Source organism: Hippoglossus hippoglossus, chromosome 7, assembly GCF_009819705.1.
Source record: "Hippoglossus hippoglossus isolate fHipHip1 chromosome 7, fHipHip1.pri, whole genome shotgun sequence".
Taxonomy (NCBI): Eukaryota; Metazoa; Chordata; class Actinopteri; order Pleuronectiformes; family Pleuronectidae; genus Hippoglossus; species Hippoglossus hippoglossus.
Genome location: NC_047157.1, coordinates 27,077,560 through 27,082,559, shown reverse-complemented (window position 1 = coordinate 27,082,559; position 5,000 = coordinate 27,077,560). Strand labels below are relative to the sequence as shown.

Sequence of the window (5,000 nt, the reverse complement as noted above, 5' to 3'; positions counted from 1 at the left end):
TTTGTGTCATTGTCCCAAACTATCTGGATCAATCTGATACACAATATAAAGACTCCCACAAGTAATGGAAAATAGAAATAATCTCACGAGCAAACTAACGTTTAATTCACTGAATCAGTTTCTGTCTTCACACGATATGGAAACCTGTTCATACTTCTTGTTTACGTTTGAATCCTTGGACTGTCGCTGTTTTACTCCCTAGAAAACACAAAAGTACAGATGTTCTATAAACATGTTTTTTTTTTATTACAGGATAATTTTTTAACGTTTTTTTTTAGATGTGAACAGGTTCATCTGCCAAAGCCCTGAAGGAGTTTGTTATTGTAATACTAACTTTGGCCACTAGAGCTCGAAGTACACCACTGTCCCTGACGAAACAGAAATGAAAACGTTATTTTTTTCTTCCGGGTGATTTAAATCTTTAATAATCTTTAATCTTTAATGGCTCCATGCACTCTAACGTATGTGTTCCCAGGTTACATCAGCACCACGAGTTTTCTTTAGGCGAGTGATGTATTTTAATGCATCTAATGTATTTTAATGTATTTAATGTATTTTAATGCATCTAATGTATCTTAATGTAGCGAAGGCCAGAGGATGTTACTCAGGACACCGGGTTTTAATCCTGTTAAACTTATTCTATTTCTGTGGATGATTAAATTATTGTTATTACTGCTGCAGCTCCTCTTTTCAGGCCTCTGTCGCTAAAGTTTTCATATATAAATGTCAAGACGTAGAAACGGGTTGGAACACTAGGTGGCGTATCAGCCATATTCAACCCGTATTAATGTGATATTAAAACCAACATTAATGTGTTTATCAAATAACTCGATATGAATGACACCCACACCACACACACACACACCACACACACACACACACACACACAACACACACACACACACGGAAGGTGTTTGTGACGAGACGAAAGTGTGAAAACGAGGAATTGGTGAAAAGGATGGGTGAAAAAGAGAGGAGAGAGGTGGAGGAGAGGAAAACCCTGAATGATGCTTAAACAAACGCTGATCTCAGCCAATCGGAGCATCCGCCTCCCCTCCTCCTTGCATCCGGGCTCTGTGATTGGCCGGCAGCAGCAGGGATGCAGAGAGAGAGAGGGAGCGAGTGACAGGAGGATAAAGAGAAAAGAAGAAGAAGAAGAAACTGTCAGATGAGAACAGCTCTGTTCTTCAACCTCTCTCTCTCTCTCTCAGTTCTCAGCAGCGTCGCTGCCTCGCTCGCCCCTCTCAGAGCTGCTGCTGCTCCTCGCTCGCCCGTGTCTCTGTGTGATTCCTGAGGAGAGAGAGGTTGGATGCGATGGAGCCGCTGCCCACAGACTGCTGCTGTTTACGCTGCGGCATCATGGGAGCTGTAGTTTCCCAGGCAGCGCAGGAGGACAGCTGATTGGCAGAGGGACTGAGGGTCATCAGAGTTTGGGGATGTGAGCTGGTGGGCGGACGAACCTCAGCAAACTCTCTCTCTCTCTCTCTTCTCTTGTCTTCCCCATTCTCTTGCTCTCTATTTGACCCTTGTTCTCCCCCATTCCTCCCTCTTCACCTCTCTCTGTGGATTCCTTCATCTGAGCTCTCAGTCTTTCCTTCTCTCCCTCTCAGTCTCACCATCCTTCTGTTTTTACCCTTCGTCCCTGCATCTATCTCTCTCCTCCTAACTTCTGCCCATCCGAGGAGAAGTCAGGATGGGTTGTCGTTTCACTCGGATCAAGGTGAGTGACCTTCTGCAGGAGAGAGAACGAGAGAGAGAGAGAATGAGAGTAACAGAGAGAAAGAGAAGGGAGAGAATAGAGGGCAGATAATGAGATGTGATGGATGCTGAGATGACCTGCATCCCATCACACAGACACATACACACACACACACACACACACACACTCACACACACACACACACACACACACACACACACACACACACACACACACACACACACACACACACACTAGCCTTCAGTCATCTTCTCCCTCCGTCATTGTCTGAGTTCACTGGCTACTATCTGGGTTAAGGGTGTGTGTGTGTGTGTGTGTGTTGTGTGTGTGGTGTGTGTGTGTGTGTGTGTGTGTGTGTGTGTGTGTGTGTGTGTGTGGTGTGTGTGTGTGTGGAGAATGAAGAGACAGAGTGAAGAAGTCAGAGAAACCATAAGAGGAAGATGTAAGTTTTGTCTCTCACACTCAACTGATCACATTTCTTTAATGTTTGGATTCTTTCCCTGAAGACTTAGAGAAGTGTGAAGTGTTATTATTTATTTCCTTTCTATTATTTATATTCAGTGATGAATCATATTGAAATGAATTCGTCTCCATCAGTTGCGATGCTATGATTTACAGATGTTACACAAACACCTCACATGCAGCCGACCCACAGAGAGTGTGGTAACTACCACAGTTTACAGATGTCCCTGAACACCTCTATTGATTGATGCTACGATTTACAGATGATCCTTAACCACCTCACAAGCTTAGTGGCCTTTACGTATTAGCCTGTCTTCTGTGTAGTAACCAGCAGGGGGCGACTCCTCTGGTAGTTTCTATAGAAGTCTATAGAAAGTGACTCCACTTCTCACTTTATAACGTCAGTAAACATTCAGGAGTTCTGTCTCAGTCTCTAGTTTCAAGTCTTCTTCAAACAGCTGATGTTCATTTAGTGAATTATGATCATTTAGAGTCAAAACAGACCATAAAGCACCGTGTGATTTGGACAAAATGTCAAACTGGAGGCTTCAAAATGGCGTCTCACTAACGATAGGTGACGTCACAGTGGGTTGATACTTGGGAACAAGGCCTGGAGCTGAAGAATGTGATGGTCAGTGTGAGGAGATGAAACCATCATCGCTGCAGATCTCCACCATTTTGGACTTAGCGTCCCAAACAGACGTCAGTGACACATGAATCTGCGACTGTGTGAAACAAGAGTCTCTTAACGGGACAGTTTGTCCTCAGTTCCAAGAATCACGTCCAGAAGAAACCAGAGAGGTCTTCAAACTGGCCTCAAGACTGAATGAACTTTACACGCTATTAGAAAAATACTGGGATTTTATCTGCAGGTATTTTTTCAAGCAGGATTGTGTCCAGATCTTGTATCGAGATTTAAAAACCAAGTCCTCAGCCACGACTCTGATGGATAATCTGCAACTGTCAGGCAGCAACTGAGGATAGTTAGTGAAAGGTACCGAGTGATCAGTGGGTTTATAGAGTTGTTGTGTGTTTTACAGTTTGTAGGACTGACATGTGCAGCGACTGCTTGTGAACACTGTTCAAGTGACGCCTCGCCTCAGCAGCCACTTCACATTATGATCTCCGTCCTCTGTGTCTCTGTCTGTTTGCTGCTCTGTGTTGTCGTCCGCTGACGTCCTGAACGTGTCCTCATCTGATGAGGCGTTTTGTTTGTGTGCACGGAGGATAAAACCTCTTCTGACATGCGTAGCCGGCTAATCGTGGTGTCCCGGCGCTCAGGAAACATTCGTCCGCTGTCGTCCGTGCAGATTGTTCAGCTCTGCATGTCTAAAGATCTGCAGTAGTCGAGCCTTTAGAGCAGCGAGCCGCCTCAACCAGTCGTGTGAAAACACGGCAAAGCTACGAACTCATCAAGACGGAGGAAACCTCAGATCTCCACAAACAACCAATACAGAGATGTGTCTTCACGCCAGAGGAAGCAGTGAGAATAAGTGTCAGAGCTCGATAACCAAGACAAACAAACACTTTCCTAGAAAAACTCCCAGTGACAAACTCATTTATAGAAGCAAAGCTCTCGTCATAATGTGTGTGAGCTGTTGATTTGTTATTTATTCAAACAGAAGAATTGATGCGAAAGAAAACAAGTTTTCCGAGCATGAGCTCGGCTTTCGTTCCCCAGATGAAGTCACGCTGCGAAGGTTTAACTTTTAAATGAAAAGATCTGTGTCACTTTCAGCCTCTGCATTCACACAGACGCAGATCAGAACCACACTTTGATATTTGAGACTTTAAATATGAAACATATTTTCATATTTTAAAGAAAACCCCAAAACTTAAAAAATAAATTAGGTTAAAAACTAAGATGTTGTTTCTCACTTCTCTTCACAAACAACACTCACCAGACAGGAAGGTTAAAGTTTGGACGACTTTGTTTATGTATTTATTAGTTTGTTGGTCTGATTTTGTTCAGGGGAAGATTGTGACACTTTCCTCTGTGACCTGTTGCTGGTGTGGAGCTCGTTCCACTTGTGAACCTTTGAAGAAACCAGTTTGCTTTTCCACAGATTAAAGCCCACATCATCACTTCACTGGTTCGAAGCTTCTGTACGGAATCGTCTTTTACAAAACATTTGGTCTCAGTGTTTGGATTCTTCTTGGTCTTGTTGATCACGATAATCCCCCCCACAGCCCCTGACGTCAGCGGCTCTTTCCTCTCGGACCGGAGTCATTCTAACAATCAACCTCGGTTCCAAGTCCGAACGCTGACATCTTGTGTTGTTCGTGCTTTGGAGAATTGATTTCATGTCCCATCCAGGGATCCAGAGTCAATCTCAGCTGTCAATCACACCTACCAGGGTTACACCACAGACACACACACACATAATGAAACTGGTGATTCACCGTGTGTGTGGAACGTCGTCAGCTGAAGTTTCATCTCATGCAGGACGAGTCGGGATCGTCTGTCACAGCTGCTGAAGCTGAACGTGAACATTTGATCATCGGGGGTGACAGCGCTGCCGGGGAAGCGAGAGAGAGGAAGACCACACTCGGTTTGTTTCTGATACGAGGACGGTTGATGTGGCGTCATGTGACTGAACAGAGATCGACAGCTCGACATAAGTGGATGGTGGAGTGTGCAGCGCTCGTATGGCCTGTGGGTGTGGAAGGCTCTTTATATGGAAAACCGGAGGAGACTAAAATAGTGGTGACATTTCTGTGAGGATCTTTCTGTTTTGTGCAGAAAATCTAGTGAATGAACGATTCTTTTTTAAATTGTCCAGTAGAAGACTAATTATTACAAACCAGATCCAGAATG

General features: G+C 44.3%; 2 protein-coding genes across 3 annotated transcripts in view; both read left to right on the top strand.

Moving 5' to 3' along the window:
* LOC117765263 (peptidase inhibitor 16-like) overlaps window positions 1–5,000 on the top strand; it is a 35,757-nt gene that overhangs the window by 16,667 nt on the left and 14,090 nt on the right. The gene's annotated exons all lie outside the window — the stretch shown is intronic.
* Window positions 1,157–5,000, top strand: part of LOC117765257 — an 11,358-nt gene continuing 7,514 nt past the window's right edge. For both annotated transcript variants that reach the window (XM_034591636.1, XM_034591635.1), the window contains exon 1: window positions 1,157–1,720. The gene's annotated coding sequence lies outside the window, so the exon portion shown is untranslated. The remainder of the gene's footprint in view (window positions 1,721–5,000) is intronic.